We start from the raw sequence: 22,891 nt of genomic DNA, 5'->3' as shown, positions 1-22,891 counted from the left end.
TCATCCAGCACAAAGGGAACGGGTTGCAGGAGAAACACTTACTCTGGGTTCTCAGTCTGTTTCCTAGTGCCGGTTTGAAGTGCCTGCCGTTTTCACTGTAAAACCGAGTTGTGGCTTGTACCTCCCCATATATATGTATGGATTGGGGTTTGCAACTGAAAAGAAACTTTGTGTTCCCTTCAAGCTATGTGAAGAACGGCTTTCACTCACACTTATCTCTGAGAACTGAGCATGTGGAGAGACGTTCGTTCATCCAGCACAAAGGGAACGGGTTGCAGGAGAAACACTTACTCTGGGTTCTCAGTCTGTTTCCTAGTGCCGGTTTGAAGTGCCTGCCGTTTTCACTGTAAAACCGAGTTGGGGCTTGTACCTCCCCATATATATGTATGGAGTGGAGTTTGCAACTGAAAAGAAACTTTGTGTTCCCTTCAAGCTAGGTGAAGGACTTCTTTCGCACACACTTATCTCTGAGAACTGAGCATGTGGAGAGACGTTCTTTCATCCAGCTCAAAGGGAACGGGTTGCAGGAGAAACACTTACTCTGGGTTCTCAGTCTGTTTCCTAGTGCCGGTTGGAAGTGCCTGCCGTTTTCACTGTAAAACCGAGTTGGGGCTTGTACCTCTCCATATATATGTATGGAGTGGAGTTTGCAACTGAAAAGAAACTTTGTGTTCCCTTCAAGCTAGGTGAAGGACTTCTTTCACACACACTTATCTCTGAGAACTGAGCATGTGGAGAGACGTTCGTTCATCCAGCACAAAGGGAACGGGTTGCAGGAGAAACACTTACTCTGGGTTCTCAGTCTGTTTCCTAGTGCCGGTTGGAAGTGCCTGCCGTTTTCACTGTAAAACCGAGTTGGGGCTTGTACCTCCCCATATATATGTATGGAGTGGAGTTTGCAACTGAAAAGAAACTTTGTGTTCCCTTCAAGCTAGGTGAAGGACGGCTTTCACACACACTTATCTCTGAGAACTGAGCATGTGGAGAGACGTTCGTTCATCCAGCACAAAGGGAACGGGTTGCAGGAGAAACACTTACTCTGGGTTCTCAGTCTGTTTCCTAGTGCCGGTTTGAAGTGCCTGCCGTTTTCACTGTAAAACCGAGTTGGGGCTTGTACCTCCCCATATATATGTATGGAGTGGAGTTTGCAACTGAAAAGAAACTTTGTGTTCCCTTCAAGCTAGGTGAAGGACGGCTTTCACACACACTTCTCTCTGAGAACTGAGCATGTGGAGAGACGTTCGTTCATCCAGCACAAAGGGAACGGGTTGCAGGAGAAACACTTACTCTGGATTCTCAGTCTGTTTCCTAGTGCCGGTTGGAAGTGCCTGCCGTTTTCACTGTAAAACCGAGTTGGGGCTTGTACCTCCCCATATATATGTATGGAGTGGAGTTTGCAACTGAAAAGAAACTTTGTGTTCCCTTCAAGCTAGGTGAAGTACGGCTTTCACACACACTTATCTCTGAGAACTGAGCATGTGGAGAGACGTTCGTTCATCCAGCACAAAGGGAACGGGTTGCAGGAGAAACACTTACTCTGGGTTCTCAGTCTGTTTCCTAGTGCCGGTTTGAAGTGCCTGCCGTTTTCACTGTAAAACCGAGTTGTGGCTTGTACCTCCCCATATATATGTATGGAGTGGAGTTTGCAACTGAGAAGAAACTTTGTGTTCCCTTCAATCTAGGTGAAGAACGGCTTTCACACACACTTATCTCTGAGAACTGAGCATGTGGAGAGACGTTCGTTCATCCAGCACAAAGGGAACGGGTTGCAGGAGAAACACTTACTCTGGGTTCTCAGTCTGTTTCCTAGTGCCGGTTTGAAGTGCCTGCCGTTTTCACTGTAAAACCGAGTTGGGGCTTGTACCTCCCCATATATATGTATGGAGTGGAGTTTGCAACTGAAAAGAAACTTTGTGTTCCCTTCAAGCTAGGTGAAGGACTTCTTTCGCACACACTTATCTCTGAGAACTGAGCATGTGGAGAGACGTTCTTTCATCCAGCTCAAAGGGAACGGGTTGCAGGAGAAACACTTACTCTGTGTTCTCAGTCTGTTTCCTAGTGCCGGTTGGAAGTGCCTGCCGTTTTCACTGTAAAACCGAGTTGGGGCTTGTACCTCCCCATATATATGTATGGAGTGGAGTTTGCAACTGAAAAGAAACTTTGTGTTCCCTTCAAGCTAGGTGAAGGACGGCTTTCACACACACTTATCTCTGAGAACTGAGCATGTGGAGAGACGTTCGTTCATCCAGCACAAAGGGAACGGGTTGCAGGAGAAACACTTACTCTGGGTTCTCAGTCTGTTTCCTAGTGCCGGTTGGAAGTGCCTGCCGTTTTCACTGTAAAACCGAGTTGGGGCTTGTACCTCCCCATATATATGTATGGAGTGGAGTTTGCAACTGAAAAGAAACTTTGTGTTCCCTTCAAGCTAGGTGAAGGACGGCTTTCACACACACTTATCTCTGAGAACTGAGCATGTGGAGAGACGTTCGTTCATCCAGCACAAAGGGAACGGGTTGCAGGAGAAACACTTACTCTGGGTTCTCAGTCTGTTTCCTAGTGCCGGTTGAAAGTGCCTGCCGTTTTCACTGTAAAACCTAGTTGGGGCTTGTACCTCCCCATATATAGGTATGGAGTGGAGTTTGCAACTGAAAAGAAACTTTGTGTTCCCTTCAAGCTAGGTGAAGGACGGCTTTCACACACACTTATCTCTGAGAACTGAGCATGTGGAGAGACGTTTGTTCATCCAGCACAAAGGGAACGGGTTGCAGGTGAAACACTTACTCTGGGTTCTCAGTCTATTTCCTAGTGCCGGTTTGAAGTGCCTGCCGTTTTCACTGTAAAACCGAGTTGGGGCTTGTACCTCCCCATATATATGTATGGAGTGGGGTTTGCAACTGAAAAGAAACTTTGTGTTCCCTTCAAGCTAGGTGAAGGACGGCTTTCACACACACTTCTCTCTGAGAACTGAGCATGTGGAGAGACGTTCGTTCATCCAGCACAAAGGGAACGGGTTGCAGGTGAAACAGTTACTCTGGGTTCTCAGTCTGTTTCCTAGTGCCGGTTGGAAGTGCCTGCCGTTTTCACTGTAAAACCGAGTTGGGGCTTGTACCTCCCCATATATATGTATGGAGTGGAGTTTGCAACTGAAAAGAAACTTTGTGTTCCCTTCAAGCTAGGTGAAGGACGGCTTTCACACACACTTATCTCTGAGAACTGAGCATGTGGAGAGACGTTCGTTCATCCAGCACAAAGGGAACGGGTTGCAGGAGAAACACTTACTCTGGGTTCTCAGTCTGTTTCCTAGTGCCGGTTTGAAGTGCCTGCCGTTTTCACTGTAAAACCGAGTTGGGGCTTGTACCTCCCCATATATATGTATGGAGTGGAGTTTGCAACTGAAAAGAAACTTTGTGTTCCCTTCAAGCTAGGTGAAGGACGGCTTTCACACACACTTATCTCTGAGAACTGAGCATGTGGAGAGACGTTCGTTCATCCAGCACAAATGGAACGGGTTGCAGGTGAAACAGTTACTCTGGGTTCTCAGTCTGTTTCCTAGTGCCGGTTTGAAGTGCCTGCCGTTTTCACTGTAAAACCGAGTTGGGGCTTGTACCTCCCCATATATATGTATGGAGTGGAGTTGGCAACTGAAAAGAAACTTTGTGTTAGCTTCAAGCTAGGTGAAGGACGGCTTTCACACACACTTCTCTCTGAGAACTGAGCATGTGGAGAGACGTTCGTTCATCCAGCACAAAGGGAACGGGTTGCAGGAGAAACACTTACTCTGGGTTCTCAGTCTGTTTCCTAGTGCCGGTTTGAAGTGCCTGCCGTTTTCACTGTAAAACCGAGTTGGGGCTTGTACCTCCCCATATATATGTATGGAGTGGAGTTGGCAACTGAAAAGAAACTTCGTGTTCCCTTCAAGCTTGGTGAAGGACGGCTTTCACACACACTTATCTCTGAGAACTGAGCATGTGGAGAGACGTTCGTTCATCCAGCACAAATGGAACGGGTTGCAGGTGAAACAGTTACTCTGGGTTCTCAGTCTGTTTCCTAGTGCCGGTTTGAAGTGCCTGCCGTTTTCACTGTAAAACCGAGTTGGGGCTTGTACATCCCCATATATATGTATGGAGTGGAGTTGGCAACTGAAAAGAAACTTTGTGTTCCCTTCAAGCTAGGTGAAGGACGGCTTTCACACACACTTATCTCTGAGAACTGAGCATGTGGAGAGACGTTCGTTCATCCAGCACAAAGGGAACGGGTTGCAGGAGAAACACTTACTCTGGATTCTCAGTCTGTTTCCTAGTGCCGGTTGGAAGTGCCTGCCGTTTTCACTGTAAAACCGAGTTGGGGCTTGTACCTCCCCATATATATGTATGGAGTGGAGTTTGCAACTGAAAAGAAACTTTGTGTTCCCTTCAAGCTAGGTGAAGGACGGCTTTCACACACACTTCTCTCTGAGAACTGAGCATGTGGAGAGACGTTCGTTCATCCAGCACAAAGGGAACGGGTTGCAGGAGAAACACTTACTCTGGGTTCTCAGTCTGTTTCCTAGTGCCGGTTGGAAGTGCCTGCCGTTTTCACTGTAAAACCGAGTTGGGGCTTGTACCTCCCCATATATATGTATGGAGTGGGGTTTGCAACTGAAAAGAAACTTTGTGTTCCCTTCAAGCTAGGTGAAGGACGGCTTTCACACACACTTCTCTCTGAGAACTGAGCATGTGGAGAGACGTTCGTTCATCCAGCACAAAGGGAACGGGTTGCAGGAGAAACACTTACTCTGGGTTCTCAGTCTGTTTCCTAGTGCCGGTTTGAAGTGCCTGCCGTTTTCACTGTAAAACCGAGTTGGGGCTTGTACCTCCCCATATATATGTATGGAGTGGAGTTGGCAACTGAAAAGAAACTTTGTGTTCCCTTCAAGCTAGGTGAAGGACGGCTTTCACACACACTTATCTCTGAGAACTGAGCATGTGGAGAGACGTTCGTTCATCCAGCACAAAGGGAACGGGTTGCAGGAGAAACACTTACTCTGGGTTCTCAGTCTGTTTCCTAGTGCCGGTTGGAAGTGCCTGCCGTTTTCACTGTAAAACCGAGTTGGGGCTTGTACCTCCCCATATATATGTATGGAGTGGAGTTTGCAACTGAAAAGAAACTTTGTGTTCCCTTCAAGCTAGGTGAAGGACGGCTTTCACACACACTTCTCTCTGAGAACTGAGCATGTGGAGAGACGTTCGTTCATCCAGCACAAAGGGAACGGGTTGCAGGAGAAACACTTACTCTGGGTTCTCAGTCTGTTTCCTAGTGCCGGTTGGAAGTGCCTGCCGTTTTCACTGTAAAACCGAGTTGGGGCTTGTACCTCCCCATATATATGTATGGAGTGGAGTTTGCAACTGAAAAGAAACTTTGTGTTCCCTTCAAGCTAGGTGAAGGACGGCTTTCACACACACTTATCTCTGAGAACTGAGCATGTGGAGAGACGTTCGTTCATCCAGCACAAAGGGAACGGTTTGCAGGAGAAACACTTACTCTGGATTCTCAGTCTGTTTCCTAGTGCCGGTTTGAAGTGCCTGCCGTTTTCACTGTAAAACCGAGTTGGGGCTTGTACCTCCCCATATATATGTATGGAGTGGAGTTTGCAACTGAAAAGAAACTTTGTGTTCCCTTCAAGCTAGGTGAAGGACGGCTTTCACACACACTTCTCTCTGAGAACTGAGCATGTGGAGAGACGTTCGTTCATCCAGCACAAAGGGAACGGGTTGCAGGTGAAACAGTTACTCTGGGTTCTCAGTCTGTTTCCTAGTGCCGGTTTGAAGTGCCTGCCGTTTTCACTGTAAAACCGAGTTGGGGCTTGTACCTCCCCATATATATGTATGGAGTGGAGTTGGCAACTGAAAAGAAACTTTGTGTTCCCTTCAAGCTAGGTGAAGGACGGCTTTCACACACACTTATCTCTGAGAACTGAGCATGTGGAGAGACGTTCGTTCATCCAGCACAAAGGGAACGGGTTGCAGGAGAAAGACTTCCTCTGGGTTCTCAGTCTGTTTCCTAGTGCCGGTTTGAAGTGCCTGCCGTTTTCACTGTAAAACCGAGTTGGGGCTTGTACCTCCCCATATATATGTATGGAGTGGAGTTTGCAACTGAAAAGAAACTTTGTGTTCCCTTCAAGCTAGTTGAAGGACGGCTTTCACACACACTTATCTCTGAGAACTGAGCATGTGGAGAGACGTTCGTTCATCCAGCACAAAGGGAACGGGTTGCAGGAGAAACACTTACTCTGGGTTCTCAGTCTGTTTCCTAGTGCCGGTTGGAAGTGCCTGCCGTTTTCACTGTAAAACCGAGTTGGGGCTTGTACCTCCCCATATATATGTATGGAGTGGAGTTTGCAACTGAAAAGAAACTTTGTGTTCCCTTCAAGCTAGGTGAAGGACGGCTTTCACACACACTTATCTCTGAGAACTGAGCATGTGGAGAGACGTTCGTTCATCCAGCACAAAGGGAACGGGATGCAGGAGAAAGACTTCCTCTGGGTTCTCAGTCTGTTTCCTAGTGCCGGTTTGAAGTGCCTGCCGTTTTCACTGTAAAACCGAGTTGGGGCTTGTACCTCCCCATATATATGTATGGAGTGGAGTTTGCAACTGAAAAGAAACTTTGTGTTCCCTTCAAGCTAGGTGAAGGACGGCTTTCACACACACTTATCTCTGAGAACTGAGTATGTGGAGAGACGTTCGTTCATCCAGCACAAATGGAACGGGTTGCAGGTGAAACAGTTACTCTGGGTTCTCAGTCTGTTTCCTAGTGCCGGTTTGAAGTGCCTGCCGTTTTCACTGTAAAACCGAGTTGGGGCTTGTACCTCCCCATATATATGTATGGAGTGGAGTTGGCAACTGAAAAGAAACTTTGTGTTCCCTTCAAGCTAGGTGAAGGACGGCTTTCACACACACTTATCTCTGAGAACTGAGCATGTGGAGAGACGTTCGTTCATCCAGCACAAAGGGAACGGGATGCAGGAGAAAGACTTCCTCTGGGTTCTCAGTCTGTTTCCTAGTGCCGGTTTGAAGTGCCTGCCGTTTTCACTGTAAAACCGAGTTGGGGCTTGTACCTCCCCATATATATGTATGGAGTGGAGTTTGCAACTGAAAAGAAACTTTGTGTTCCCTTCAAGCTAGGTGAAGGACGGCTTTCACACACACTTATCTCTGAGAACTGAGTATGTGGAGAGACGTTCGTTCATCCAGCACAAATGGAACGGGTTGCAGGTGAAACAGTTACTCTGGGTTCTCAGTCTGTTTCCTAGTGCCGGTTTGAAGTGCCTGCCGTTTTCACTGTAAAACCGAGTTGGGGCTTGTACCTCCCCATATATATGTATGGAGTGGAGTTGGCAACTGAAAAGAAACTTTGTGTTCCCTTCAAGCTAGGTGAAGGACGGCTTTCACACACACTTATCTCTGAGAACTGAGCATGTGGAGAGACGTTCGTTCATCCAGCACAAAGGGAACGGGTTGCAGGAGAAACACTTACTCTGGGTTCTCAGTCTGTTTCCTAGTGCCGGTTTGAAGTGCCTGCCGTTTTCACTGTAAAACCGAGTTGGGGCTTGTACCTCCCCATATATATGTATGGAGTGGAGTTTGCAACTGAAAAGAAACTTTGTGTTCCCTTCAAGCTAGGTGAAGGACGGCTTTCACACACACTTATCTCTGAGAACTGAGCATGTGGAGAGACGTTCGTTCATCCAGCACAAATGGAACGGGTTGCAGGTGAAACAGTTACTCTGGGTTCTCAGTCTGTTTCCTAGTGCCGGTTTGAAGTGCCTGCCGTTTTCACTGTAAAACCGAGTTGGGGCTTGTACCTCCCCATATATATGTATGGAGTGGAGTTGGCAACTGAAAAGAAATTTTGTCTTCCCTTCAAGCTAGGTGAAGGACGGCTTTCACACACACTTATCTCTGAGAACTGAGCATGTGGAGAGACGTTCGTTCATCCAGCACAAAGGGAACGGGTTGCAGGAGAAACACTTACTCTGGGTTCTCAGTCTGTTTCCTAGTGCCGGTTTGAAGTGCCTGCCGTTTTCACTGTAAAACCGAGTTGTGGCTTGTACCTCCCCATATATATGTATGGAGTGGAGTTTGCAACTGAAAAGAAACTTTGTGTTCCCTTCAAGCTAGGTGAAGAACGGCTTTCACACACACTTATCTCTGAGAACTGAGCATGTGGAGAGACGTTCGTTCATCCAGCACAAAGGGAACGGGTTGCAGGAGAAACACTTACTCTGGGTTCTCAGTCTGTTTCCTAGTGCCGGTTTGAAGTGCCTGCCGTTTTCACTGTAAAACCGAGTTGGGGCTTGTACCTCCCCATATATATGTATGGAGTGGAGTTGGCAACTGAAAAGAAACTTTGTGTTCCCTTCAAGCTAGGTGAAGGACGGCTTTCACACACACTTATCTCTGAGAACTGAGCATGTGGAGAGACGTTCGTTCATCCAGCACAAAGGGAACGGGTTGCAGGAGAAACACTTACTCTGGGTTCTCAGTCTGTTTCCTAGTGCCGGTTGGAAGTGCCTGCCGTTTTCACTGTAAAACCGAGTTGGGGCTTGTACCTCCCCATATATATGTATGGAGTGGAGTTTGCAACTGAAAAGAAACTTTGTGTTCCCTTCAAGCTAGGTGAAGGACGGCTTTCACACACACTTATCTCTGAGAACTGAGCATGTGGAGAGACGTTCGTTCATCCAGCACAAAGGGAACGGGATGCAGGAGAAAGACTTCCTCTGGGTTCTCAGTCTGTTTCCTAGTGCCGGTTTGAAGTGCCTGCCGTTTTCACTGTAAAACCGAGTTGGGGCTTGTACCTCCCCATATATATGTATGGAGTGGAGTTTGCAACTGAAAAGAAACTTTGTGTTCCCTTCAAGCTAGGTGAAGGACGGCTTTCACACACACTTATCTCTGAGAACTGAGCATGTGGAGAGACGTTCGTTCATCCAGCACAAATGGAACGGGTTGCAGGTGAAACAGTTACTCTGGGTTCTCAGTCTGTTTCCTAGTGCCGGTTTGAAGTGCCTGCCGTTTTCACTGTAAAACCGAGTTGGGGCTTGTACCTCCCCATATATATGTATGGAGTGGAGTTGGCAACTGAAAAGAAACTTTGTGTTCCCTTCAAGCTAGGTGAAGGACGGCTTTCACACACACTTATCTCTGAGAACTGAGCATGTGGAGAGACGTTCTTTCATCCAGCACAAAGGGAACGGGTTGCAGGAGAAACACTTACTCTGGGTTCTCAGTCTGTTTCCTAGTGCCGGTTTGAAGTGCCTGCCGTTTTCACTGTAAAACCGAGTTGGGGCTTGTACCTCCCCATATATATGTATGGAGTGGAGTTTGCAACTGAAAAGAAACTTTGTGTTCCCTTCAAGCTAGGTGAAGGACGGCTTTCACACACACTTATCTCTGAGAACTGAGCATGTGGAGAGACGTTCGTTCATCCAGCACAAATGGAACGGGTTGCAGGTGAAACAGTTACTCTGGGTTCTCAGTCTGTTTCCTAGTGCCGGTTTGAAGTGCCTGCCGTTTTCACTGTAAAACCGAGTTGGGGCTTGTACCTCCCCATATATATGTATGGAGTGGAGTTGGCAACTGAAAAGAAACTTTGTGTTCCCTTCAAGCTAGGTGAAGGACGGCTTTCACACACACTTATCTCTGAGAACTGAGCATGTGGAGAGACGTTCGTTCATCCAGCACAAAGGGAACGGGTTGCAGGAGAAACACTTACTCTGGGTTCTCAGTCTGTTTCCTAGTGCCGGTTTGAAGTGCCTGCCGTTTTCACTGTAAAACCGAGTTGTGGCTTGTACCTCCCCATATATATGTATGGAGTGGAGTTTGCAACTGAAAAGAAACTTTGTGTTCCCTTCAAGCTAGGTGAAGAACGGCTTTCACACACACTTATCTCTGAGAACTGAGCATGTGGAGAGACGTTCGTTCATCCAGCACAAACGGAACGGGTTGCAGGAGAAACACTTACTCTGGGTTCTCAGTCTGTTTCCTAGTGCCGGTTTGAAGTGCCTGCCGTTTTCACTGTAAAACCGAGTTAGGGCTTGTACCTCCCCATATATATGTATGGAGTGGAGTTTGCAACTGAAAAGAAACTTTGTGTTCCCTTCAAGCTAGGTGAAGGACTTCTTTCGCACACACTTATCTCTGAGAACTGAGCATGTGGAGAGACGTTCTTTCATCCAGCTCAAAGGGAACGGGTTGCAGGAGAAACACTTACTCTGTGTTCTCAGTCTGTTTCCTAGTGCCGGTTGGAAGTGCCTGCCGTTTTCACTGTAAAACCGAGTTGGGGCTTGTACCTCCCCATATATATGTATGGAGTGGAGTTTGCAACTGAAAAGAAACTTTGTGTTCCCTTCAAGCTAGGTGAAGGACTTCTTTCACACACAGTTATCTCTGAGAACTGAGCATGTGGAGAGACGTTCGTTCATCCAGCACAAAGGGAACGGGTTGCAGGAGAAACACTTACTCTGTGTTCTCAGTCTGTTTCCTAGTGCCGGTTTGAAGTGCCTGCCGTTTTCACTGTAAAACCGAGTTGGGGCTTGTACCTCCCCATATATATGTATGGAGTGGAGTTTGCAACTGAAAAGAAACTTTGTGTTCCCTTCAAGCTAGGTGAAGGACGGCTTTCACACACACTTATCTCTGAGAACTGAGCATGTGGAGAGACGTTCGTTCATCCAGCACAAAGGGAACGGGTTGCAGGAGAAAGACTTCCTCTGGGTTCTCAGTCTGTTTCCTAGTGCCGGTTTGAAGTGCCTGCCGTTTTCACTGTAAAACCGAGTTGGGGCTTGTACCTCCCCATTTATATGTATGGAGTTGTGTTTGCAACTGAAAAGAAACTTTGTGTTCCCTTCAAGATAGGTGAAGGACGGCTTTCACACACACTTCTCTCTGAGAACTGAGCATGTGGAGAGACGTTCGTTCATCCAGCACAAACGGAACGGGTTGCAGGAGAAACCCTTACTCTGGGTTCTCAGTCTGTTTCCTAGTGCCGGTTTGAAGTGCCTGCCGTTTTCACTGTAAAACCGAGTTGGGGCTTGTACCTCCCCATATATATGTATGGAGTGGAGTTTGCAACTGAAAAGAAACTTTGTGTTCCCTTCAAGCTAGGAGAAGGACGGCTTTCACACACACTTATCTCTGAGAACTGAGCATGTGGAGAGACGTTCCTTCATCCAGCACAAAGGGAACGGGTTGCAGGAGAAACACTTCCTCTGGGTTCTCAGTCTGTTTTCTAGTGCTGGTTTGAAGTGCCTGCCGTTTTCACTGTAAAACCGAGTTGGAGCTTGTACCTCCCCATATATATGTATGGATTGGAGTTGGCAACTGAAAAGAAACTTTGTGTTCCCTTCAAGCTAGGTGAAGGACGGCTTTCACACACACTTCTCTCTGAGAATTGAGCATGTGGAGAGACGTTCGTTCATCCAGCACAAAGGGAACGGTTTGCAGGGGAAACACTTACTCTGGGTTCTAAGTCTGTTTCCTAGTGCCGGTGGAAGTGCCTGCCGTTTTAACTGTAAAACCGAGTTGGGGCTTGTACCTCCCCATATATATGTATGGAGTGGAGTTTGCAACTGAAAAGAAACTTTGTGTTCCCTTCAAGCTAGGTGAAGGACGGCTTTCACACACACTTCTCTCTGAGAACTGAGCATGTGGAGAGACGTTCATTCATCCAGCACAAAGGGAACGGGTTGCAGGAGAAACACTTACTCTGGGTTCTCATTCTGTTTCCTAGTGCCGGTTTGAAGTGCCTGCCGTTTTCACTGTAAAACCGAGTTGGGGCTTGTACCTCCCCATATATATGTATGGAGTGGAGTTTGAAACTGAAAAGAAACTTTGTGTTCCCTTCAAGCTAGGTGAAGGACGGCTTTCACACACACTTATCCCTGAGAACTGAGCATGTGGAGAGACGTTCGTTCATCCAGCACAAAGGGAACGGGTTGCAGGAGAAACACTTACTCTGGGTTCTCAGTCTGTTTCCTAGTGCCGGTTGGAAGTGCCTGCCGTTTTCACTGTATAACCGAGTTGGGGCTTGTACCTCCCCATATATATGTATGGAGTGGAGTTTGCAACTGAAAAGAAACTTTGTGTTCCCTTCAAGCTAGGTGAAGGACGGCTTTCACACACACTTATCTCTGAGAAATGAGCATGTGGAGAGACGTTCGTTCATCCAGCACAAAGGGAACGGGTTGCAGGAGAAACCCTTACTCTGGGTTCTCAGTCTGTTTCCTAGTGCCGGTTTGAAGTGCCTGCCGTTTTCACTGTAAAACCGAGTTGGGGCTTCTACCTCCCCATATATATGTATGGAGTGGAGTTTGCAACTGAAAAGAAACTTTGTGTTCCCTTCAAGCTAGGTGAAGGACGGCTTTCACACACACTTCTCTCTGAGAACTGAGCATGTGGAGAGACGTTCGTTCATCCAGCACAAAGGGAACGGGTTGCAGGAGAAACACTTACTCTGGGTTCTCATTCTGTTTCCTATTGCCGGTTTGAAGTGCCTGCCGTTTTCACTGTAAAACCGAGTTGGGGCTTGTACCTCCCCATATATATGTATGGAGTGGAGTTTGCAACTGAAAAGAAACTTTGTGTTCCCTTCAAGCTAGGTGAAGCACGGCTTTCACACACACTTATCTCTGAGAACTGAGCATGTGGAGAGACGTTCGTTCATCCAGCACAAAGGGAACGGTTTGCAGGAGAAACCCTTACTCTGGGTTCTCAGTCTGTTTCCTAGTGCCGGTTTGAAGTGCCTGCCGTTTTCACTGTAAAACCGAGTTGGGGCTTCTACCTCCCCATATATATGTATGGAGTGGAGTTTGCAACTGAAAAGAAACTTTGTGTTCCCTTCAAGCTAGGTGAAGGACGGCTTTCACACACACTTCTCTCTGAGAACTGAGCATGTGGAGAGACGTTCGTTCATCCAGCACAAAGGGAACGGGTTGCAGGAGAAACACTTACTCTGGGTTCTCATTCTGTTTCCTAGTGCCGGTTTGAAGTGCCTGCCGTTTTCACTGTAAAACCGAGTTGGGGCTTGTACCTCCCCATATATATGTATGGAGTGGAGTTTGCAACTGAAAAGAAACTTTGTGTTCCCTTCAAGCTAGGTGAAGCACGGCTTTCACACACACTTATCTCTGAGAACTGAGCATGTGGAGAGACGTTCGTTCATCCAGCACAAAGGGAACGGGTTGCAGGAGAAACACTTACTCTGGGTTCTCAGTCTGTTTCCTAGTGCCGGTTGGAAGTGCCTGCCGTTTTCACTGTAAAACCGAGTTGGGGCTTGTACCTCCCCATATATATGTATGGAGTGGAGTTTGCAACTGAAAAGAAACTTTGTGTTCCCTTCAAGCTAGGTGAAGGACGGCTTTCACACACACTTATCTCTGAGAACTGAGCATGTGGAGAGACGTTCGTTCATCCAGCACAAAGGGAACGGGATGCAGGAGAAACACTTACTCTGGGTTCTCAGTCTGTTTCCTAGTGCCGGTTTGAAGTGCCTGCCGTTTTCACTGTAAATCCGAGTTGGGGCTTGTACCTCCCCATATATATGTATGGAGTGGAGTTTGCAACTGAAAAGAAACTTTGTGTTCCCTTCAAGCTAGGTGAAGGACGGCTTTCACACACACTTATCTCTGAGAACTGAGCATGTGGAGAGACGTTCGTTCATCCAGCACAAATGGAACGGGTTGCAGGTGAAACAGTTACTCTGGGTTCTCAGTCTGTTTCCTAGTGCCGGTTGGAAGTGCCTGCCGTTTTCACTGTAAAACCGAGTTGGGGCTTGTACCTCCCCATATATATGTATGGAGTGGAGTTGGCAACTGAAAAGAAACTTTGTGTTCCCTTCAAGCTAGGTGAAGGACGGCTTTCACACACACTTATCTCTGAGAACTGAGCATGTGGAGAGACGTTCGTTCATCCAGCACAAAGGGAACGGGTTGCAGGAGAAACACTTACTCTGGGTTCTCAGTCTGTTTCCTAGTGCCGGTTTGAAGTGCCTGCCGTTTTCACTGTAAAACCGAGTTGGGGCTTGTACCTCCCCATATATATGTATGGAGTGGAGTTTGCAACTGAAAAGAAACTTTGTGTTCCCTTCAAGCTAGGTGAAGGACGGCTTTCACACACACTTATCTCTGAGAACTGAGCATGTGGAGAGACGTTCGTTCATCCAGCACAAATGGAACGGGTTGCAGGTGAAACAGTTACTCTGGGTTCTCAGTCTGTTTCCTAGTGCCGGTTTGAAGTGCCTGCCGTTTTCACTGTAAAACCGAGTTGGGGCTTGTACCTCCCCATATATATGTATGGAGTGGAGTTGGCAACTGAAAAGAAACTTTGTCTTCCCTTCAAGCTAGGTGAAGGACGGCTTTCACACACACTTATCTCTGAGAACTGAGCATGTGGAGAGACGTTCGTTCATCCAGCACAAAGGGAACGGGTTGCAGGAGAAACACTTACTCTGGGTTCTCAGTCTGTTTCCTAGTGCCGGTTTGAAGTGCCTGCCGTTTTCACTGTAAAAACGAGTTGTGGCTTGTACCTCCCCATATATATGTATGGAGTGGAGTTTGCAACTGAAAAGAAACTTTGTGTTCCCTTCAAGCTAGGTGAAGGACGGCTTTCACACACACTTATCTCTGAGAACTGAGCATGTGGAGAGACGTTCGTTCATCCAGCACAAACGGAACGGGTTGCAGGAGAAACACTTACTCTGGGTTCTCAGTCTGTTTCCTAGTGCCGGTTTGAAGTGCCTGCCGTTTTCACTGTAAAACCGAGTTAGGGCTTGTCCCTCCCCATATATATGTATGGAGTGGAGTTTGCAACTGAAAAGAAACTTTGTGTTCCCTTCAAGCTAGGTGAAGGACTTCTTTCGCACACACTTATCTCTGAGAACTGAGCATGTGGAGAGACGTTCTTTCATCCAGCTCAAAGGGAACGGGTTGCAGGAGAAACACTTACTCTGGGTTCTCAGTCTGTTTCCTAGTGCCGGTTGGAAGTGCCTGCCGTTTTCACTGTAAAACCGAGTTGGGGCTTGTACCTCCCCATATATATGTATGGAGTGGAGTTTGCAACTGAAAAGAAACTTTGTGTTCCCTTCAAGCTAGGTGAAGGACTTCTTTCACACACACTTATCTCTGAGAACTGAGCATGTGGAGAGACGTTCGTTCATCCAGCACAAAGGGAACGGGTTGCAGGCGAAACACTTACTCTGTGTTCTCAGTCTGTTTCCTAGTGCCGGTTTGAAGTGCCTGCCATTTTCACTGTAAAACCGAGTTGGGGCTTGTACTTCCCCATATATATGTATGGAGTGGAGTTTGCAACTGAAAAGAAACTTTGTGTTCCCTTCAAGCTAGGTGAAGGACGGCTTTCACACACACTTATCTCTGAGAACTGAGCATGTGGAGAGACGTTCGTTCATCCAGCACAAAGGGAACGGGTTGCAGGAGAAAGACTTCCTCTGGGTTCTCAGTCTGTTTCCTAGTGCCGGTTTGAAGTGCCTGCCGTTTTCACTGTAAAACCGAGTTGGGGCTTGTACCTCCCCATTTATATGTATGGAGTGGTGTTTGCAACTGAAAAGAAACTTTGTGTTCCCTTCAAGATAGGTGAAGGACGGCTTTCACACACACTTCTCTCTGAGAACTGAGCATGTGGAGAGACGTTCGTTCATCCAGCACAAACGGAACGGGTTGCAGGAGAAACCCTTACTCTGGGTTCTCAGTCTGTTTCCTAGTGCCGGTTTGAAGTGCCTGCCGTTTTCACTGTAAAACCGAGTTGGGGCTTGTACCTCCCCATATATATGTATGGAGTGGAGTTTGCAACTGAAAAGAAACTTTGTGTTCCCTTCAAGCTAGGAGAAGGACGGCTTTCACACACACTTATCTCTGAGAACTGAGCATGTGGAGAGACGTTCGTTCATCCAGCACAAAGGGAACGGGTTGCAGGAGAAACACTTCCTCTGGGTTCTCAGTCTGTTTTCTAGTGCTGGTTTGAAGTGCCTGCCGTTTTCACTGTAAAACCGAGTTGGAGCTTGTACCTCCCCATATATATGTATGGATTGGAGTTGGCAACTGAAAAGAAACTTTGTGTTCCCTTCAAGCTAGGTGAAGGACGGCTTTCACACACACTTCTCTCTGAGAATTGAGCATGTGGAGAGACGTTCGTTCATCCAGCACAAAGGGAACGGTTTGCAGGAGAAACACTTACTCTGGGTTCTAAGTCTGTTTCCTAGTGCCGGTGGAAGTGCCTGCCGTTTTCACTGTAAAACCGAGTTGGGGCTTGTACCTCCCCATATATATGTATGGAGTGGAGTTTGCAACTGAAAAGAAACTTTGTGTTCCCTTCAAGCTAGGTGAAGGACGGCTTTCACACACACTTCTCTCTGAGAACTGAGCATGTGGAGAGACGTTCATTCATCCAGCACAAAGGGAACGGGTTGCAGGAGAAACACTTACTCTGGGTTCTCATTCTGTTTCCTAGTGCCGGTTTGAAGTGCCTGCCGTTTTCACTGTAAAACCGAGTTGGGGCTTGTACCTCCCCATATATATGTATGGAGTGGAGTTTGAAACTGAAAAGAAACTTTGTGTTCCCTTCAAGCTAGGTGAAGGACGGCTTTCACACACACTTATCCCTGAGAACTGAGCATGTGGAGAGACGTTCGTTCATCCAGCACAAAGGGAACGGGTTGCAGGAGAAACACTTACTCTGGGTTCTCAGTCTGTTTCCTAGTGCCGGTTGGAAGTGCCTGCCGTTTTCACTGTATAACCGAGTTGGGGCTTGTACCTCCCCATATATATGTATGGAGTGGAGTTTGCAACTGAAAAGAAACTTTGTGTTCCCTTCAAGCTAGGTGAAGGACGGCTTTCACACACACTTATCTCTGAGAAATGAGCATGTGGAGAGACGTTCGTTCATCCAGCACAAAGGGAACGGGTTGCAGGAGAAACACTTACTCTGGGTTCTCAGTCTGTTTCCTAGTGCCGGTTTGAAGTGCCTGCCGTTTTCACTGTAAAACCGAGTTGGGGCTTGTACCTCCCCATATATATGTATGGAGTGGAGTTTGCAACTGAAAAGAAACTTTGTGTTCCCTTCAAGCTAGGTGAAGGACGGCTTTCACACACACTTCTCTCTGAGAACTGAGCATGTGGAGAGACGTTCATTCATCCAGCACAAAGGGAACGGGTTGCAGGAGAAACACTTACTCTGGGTTCTCATTCTGTTTCCTAGTGCCGGTTTGAAGTGCCTGCCGTTTTCACTGTAAAACCGAGTTGGGGCTTGTACCTCCCCATATATATGTATGGAGTGGAGTTTGCAACTGAAAAGAAACTTTGTGTTCCCTTCAAGCTAGGTGAAGGACGGCTTTCACACACACTTATCTCTGAGAACTGAGCATGTGGAGAGACGTTCGTTCATCCAGCACAAAGGGAACGGGTTGCAGGAGAAACACTTAATCTGGGTTCTCAGTCTGTTTCCTAGTGCCGGTTTGAAGTGCCTGCCGTTTTAACTGTAAAACCGAGTTGTGGCTTGTACCTCCCCATATATATGTATGGAGTGGAGTTTGCAACTGAAAAGAAACTTTGTGTTCCCTTCAAGCTAGGTGAAGAACGGCTTTCACACACACGTCTCTCTGAGAACTGAGCATGTGGAGAGACGTTCGTTCATCCAGCACAAAGGGAACGGGTTGCAGGAGAAACACTTACTCTGGGTTCTCAGTCTGTTTCCTAGTGCCGGTTTGAAGTGCCTGCCGTTTTCACTGTAAAACCGAGTTGGGGCTTGTACCTCCCCATATATATGTATGGAGTGGAGTTTGCAACTGAAAAGAAACTTTGTGTTCCCTTCAAGCTAGGTGAAGGACTTCTTTCGCACACACTTATCTCTGAGAACTGAGCATGTTGAGAGACGTTCTTTCATCCAGCTCAAAAGGAACGGGTTGCAGGAGAAACACTTACTCTGTGTTCTCAGTCTGTTTCCTAGTGCCGGTTGGAAGTGCCTGCCGTTTTCACTGTAAAACCGAGTTGGGGCTTGTACCGCCCCATATATATGTATGGAGTGGAGTTTGCAACTGAAAAGAAACTTTGTGTTCCCTTCAAGATAGGTGAAGGACGGCTTTCACACACACTTCTCTCTGAGAACTGAGCATGTGGAGAGACGTTCGTTCATCCAGCACAAAGGGAACGGTTTGCAGGAGAAACCCTTACTCTGGGTTCTCAGTCTGTTTCCTAGTGCCGGTTTGAAGTGCCTGCCGTTTTCACTGTAAAACCGAGTTGGGGCTTCTACATCCCCATATATATGTATGGAGTGGAGTTTGCAACTGAAAAGAAACTTTGTGTTCCCTTCAAGCTAGGTGAAGGACGGCTTTCACACACACTTATCTCTGAGAACTGAGCATGTGGAGAGACGTTCGTTCATCCAGCACAAAGGGAACGGGTTGCAGGAGAAACACTTACTCTGGGTTCTCAGTCTGTTTCCTAGTGCCGGTTTGAAGTGCCTGCCGTTTTCACTGTAAAACCGAGTTGGGGCTTGTACCTCCCCATATATATGTATGGAGTGGAGTTTGCAACTGAAAAGAAACTTTGTGTTCCCTTCAAGCTAGGTGAAGGACGGCTTTCACACACACTTATCTCTGAGAACTGAGCATGTGGAGAGACGTTCTTTCATCCAGCTCAAAGGGAACGGGTTGCAGGAGAAACACTTACTCTGTGTTCTCAGTCTGTTTCCTAGTGCCGGTTGGAAGTGCCTGCCGTTTTCACTGTAAAACCGAGTTGGGGGTTGTACCTCCCCATATATATGTATGGAGTGGAGTTTGCAACTGAAAAGAAACTTTGTGTTCCCTTCAAGCTAGGTGAAGGACTTCTTTCACACACACTTATCTCTGAGAACTGAGCATGTGGAGAGACGTTCGTTCATCCAGCACAAAGGGAACGGGTTGCAGGAGAAACACTTACTCTGTGTTCTCAGTCTGTTTCCTAGTGCCGGTTTGAAGTGCCTGCCGTTTTCACTGTAAAACCGAGTTGGGGCTTGTACCTCCCCATATATATGTATGGAGTGGAGTTTGCAACTGAAAAGAAACTTTGTGTTCCCTTCAAGCTAGTTGAAGGACGGCTTTCACACACACTTATCTCTGAGAAATGAGCATGTGGAGAGACGTTCGTTCATCCAGCACAAAGGGAACGGGTTGCAGGAGAAAGACTTCCTCTGGGTTCTCAGTCTGTTTCCTAGTGCCGGTTTGAAGTGCCTGCCGTTTTCACTGTAAAACCGAGTTGGGGCTTGTACCTCCCCATATATATGTATGGAGTGGAGTTTGCAACTGAAAAGAAACTTTGTGTTCCCTTCAAGATAGGTGAAGGACGGCTTTCACACACACTTCTCTCTGAGAACTGAGCATGTGGAGAGACGTTCGTTCATCCAGCACAAACGGAACGGGTTGCAGGAGAAACCCTTACTCTGGGTTCTCAGTCTGTTTCCTAGTGCCGGTTTGAAGTGCCTGCCGTTTTCACTGTAAAACCGAGTTGGGGCTTGTACCTCCCCATATATATGTATGGAGTGGAGTTTGCAACTGAAAAGAAACTTTGTGTTCCCTTCAAGCTAGGTGAAGGACGGCTTTCACACACACTTATCTCTGAGACCTGAGCATGTGGAGAGACGATCGTTCATCCAGCACAAAGGGAACGGGTTGCAGGAGAAACACTTACTCTGGGTTCTCAGTCTGTTTCCTAGTGCCGGTTGGAAGTGCCTGCCGTTTTCACTGTAAAACCGAGTTGGGGCTTGTACCTCCCCATATATATGTATGGAGTGGAGTTTGCAACTGAAAAGAAACTTTGTGTTCCCTTCAAGCTAGGTGAAGGACGGCTTTCACACACACTTATCCCTGAGAACTGAGCATGTGGAGAGACGTTCGTTCATCCAGCACAAAGGGAACGGGTTGCAGGAGAAACAATTACTCTGGGTTCTCAGTCTGTTTCCTAGTGCCGGTTTGAAGTGCCTGCCGTTTTCACTGTAAAACCGAGTTGGGGCTTGTACCTCCCCATATATATGTATGGAGTGGAGTTTGCAACTGAAAAGAAACTTTGTGTTCCCTTCAAGCTAGGTGAAGGACGGCTTTCACACACACTTCTCTCTGAGAACTGAGCATGTGGAGAGTCGTTCGTTCATCCAGCACAAAGGGAACGGGTTGCAGGTGAAACACTTACTCTGGGTTCTCAGTCTTTTTCCTAGTGCCGGTTGAAAGTGCCTGCCGTTTTCACTGTAAAACCGAGTTGGGGCTTGTACCTCCCCATATATATGTATGGAGTGGAGTTTGCAACTGAAAAGAAACTTTGTGTTCCCTTCAAGCTAGGAGAAGGACGGCTTTCACACACACTTATCTCTGAGAACTGAGCATGTGGAGAGACGTTCGTTCATCCAGCACAAAGGGAACGGGTTGCAGGAGAAACACTTCCTCTGGGTTCTCAGTCTGTTTTCTAGTGCTGGTTTGAAGTGCCTGCCGTTTTCACTGTAAAACCGAGTTGGAGCTTGTACCTCCCCATATATATGTATGGAGTGGAGTTGGCAACTGAAAAGAAACTTTGTGTTCCCTTCAAGCTAGGTGAAGGACTTCTTTCACACACACATATCTCTGAGAACTGAGCATGTGGAGAGACGTTCGTTCATCCAGCACAAAGGGAACGGGTTGCAGGAGAAACACTTACTCTGGGTTCTCAGTCTGTTTCCTAGTGCCGGTTGGAAGTGCCTGCCGTTTTCACTGTAAAACCGAGTTGGGGCTTGTACCTCCCCATATATATGTATGGAGTGGAGTTAGCAACTGAAAAGAAACTTTGTGTTCCCTTCAAGCTAGGTGAAGGACTTCTTTCACACACACATATCTCTGAGAACTGAGCATGTGGAGAGACGTTCGTTCATCCCGCACAAAGGGAACGGGTTGCAGGAGAAACACTTACTCTGTGTTCTCAGTCTGTTTCCTAGTGCCGGTTGGAAGTGCCTGCCGTTTTCACTGTAAAACCGAGTTGGGGCTTGTACCTCCCCATATATATGTATGGAGTGGAGTTTGCAACTGAAAAGAAACTTTGTGTTCCCTTCAAGCTAGGTGAAGGACGGCTTTCACACACACTTATCTCTGAGAACTGAGCATGTGGAGAGACGTTCGTTCATCCAGCACAAATGGAACGGGTTGCAGGAGAAACACTTACTCTGGGTTCTCAGTCTGTTTCCTAGTGCCGGTTTGAAGTGCCTGCCGTTTTCACTGTAAAACCGAGTTGGGGCTTGTACCTCCCCATATATATGTATGGAGTGGAGTTTGCAACTGAAAAGAAACTTTGTGTTCCCTTCAAGCTAGGTGAAGGACGGCTTTCACACACACTTATCTCTGAGAACTGAGCATGTGGAGAGACGTTCGTTCATCCAGCACAAAGGGAACGGGTTGCAGGAGAAACACTTACTCTGGGTTCTCAGTCTGTTTCCTAGTGCCGGTTTGAAGTGCCTGCCGTTTTCACTGTAAAACCGAGTTGGGGCTTGTACCTCCCCATATATATGTATGGAGTGGAGTTGGCAACTGAAAAGAAACTTTGTGTTCCCTTCAAGCTAGGTGAAGGACGGCTTTCACACACACTTCTCTCTGAGAACTGAGCATGTGGAGAGACGTTCGTTCATCCAGCACAAAGGGAACGGGTTGCAGGAGGAACACTTACTCTGGGTTCTCAGTCTGTTTCCTAGTGCCGGTTTGAAGTGCCTGCCGTTTTCACTGTAAAACCGAGTTGGGGCTTGTACCTCCCCATATATATGTATGGAGTGGAGTTTGCAACTGAAAAGAAACTTTGTGTTCCCTTCAAGCTAGGAGAAGGACGGCTTTCACACACACTTATCTTTGACAACTGAGCATGTGGAGAGACGTTCGTTCATCCAGCACAAAGGGAACGGGTTGCAGGAGAAACACTTACTCTGGGTTCTCAGTCTGTTTCCTAGTGCCGGTTTGAAGTGCCTGCCATTTTCACTGTAAAACCGAGTTGGGGCTTGTACCTCCCCATATATATGTATGGAGTGGAGTTGGCAACTGAAAAGAAACTTTGTGTTCCCTTCAAGCTAGGTGAAGGACGGCTTTCACACACACTTATCTCTGAGAACTGAGCATGTGGAGAGACGTTCGTTCATCCAGCACAAAGGGAACGGGTTGCAGGAGAAACACTTACTCTGGGTTCTCAGTCTGTTAACTAGTGCCGGTTTGAAGTGCCTGCCGTTTTCACTGTAAAACCGAGTTGGGGCTTGTACCTCCCCATATATATGTATGGAGTGGAGTTTGCAACTGAAAAGAAACTTTGTGTTCCCTTCAAGCTAGTTGAAGGACGGCTTTCACACACACTTCTCTCGGAGAACTGAGGATGTGGAGAGACGTTCGTTCATCCAGCACAAAGGGAACGGGTTGCAGGAGAAACACTTACTCTGGGTTCTCAGTCTGTTTCCTAGTGCCGGTTGGAAGTGCCTGCCGTTTTCACTGTAAAACCGAGTTGGGGCTTGTACCTCCCCATATATATGTATGGAGTTGAGTTTGCAACTGAAAAGAAACTTTGTGTTCCCTTAAAGCTAGGTGAAGGACTTCTTTCACACACACTTATCTCTGAGAACTGAGCATGTGGAGAGACGTTCGTTCATCCAGCACAAAGGGAACGGGTTGCAGGAGAAACACTTACTCTGTGTTCTCATTCTGTTTCCTAGTGCCGGTTTGAAGTGCCTGCCGTTTTCCCTGTAAAACCGAGTTGGGGCTTGTACCTCCCCATATATATGTATGGAGTGGAGTTTGCAACTGAAAAGAAACTTTGTGTTCCCTTCAAGCTAGGTGAAGGACGGCTTTCACACACACTTATCTCTGAGAACTGAGCATG

The sequence above is a fragment of the Vicugna pacos genome, chromosome 18 (genome assembly GCF_048564905.1).
Source record: "Vicugna pacos chromosome 18, VicPac4, whole genome shotgun sequence".
NCBI classification, from domain to species: Eukaryota; Metazoa; Chordata; class Mammalia; order Artiodactyla; family Camelidae; genus Vicugna; species Vicugna pacos.
The sequence above is the reverse complement of the archived record's forward strand: the minus strand, read 5'-3'. Positions refer to the sequence as shown.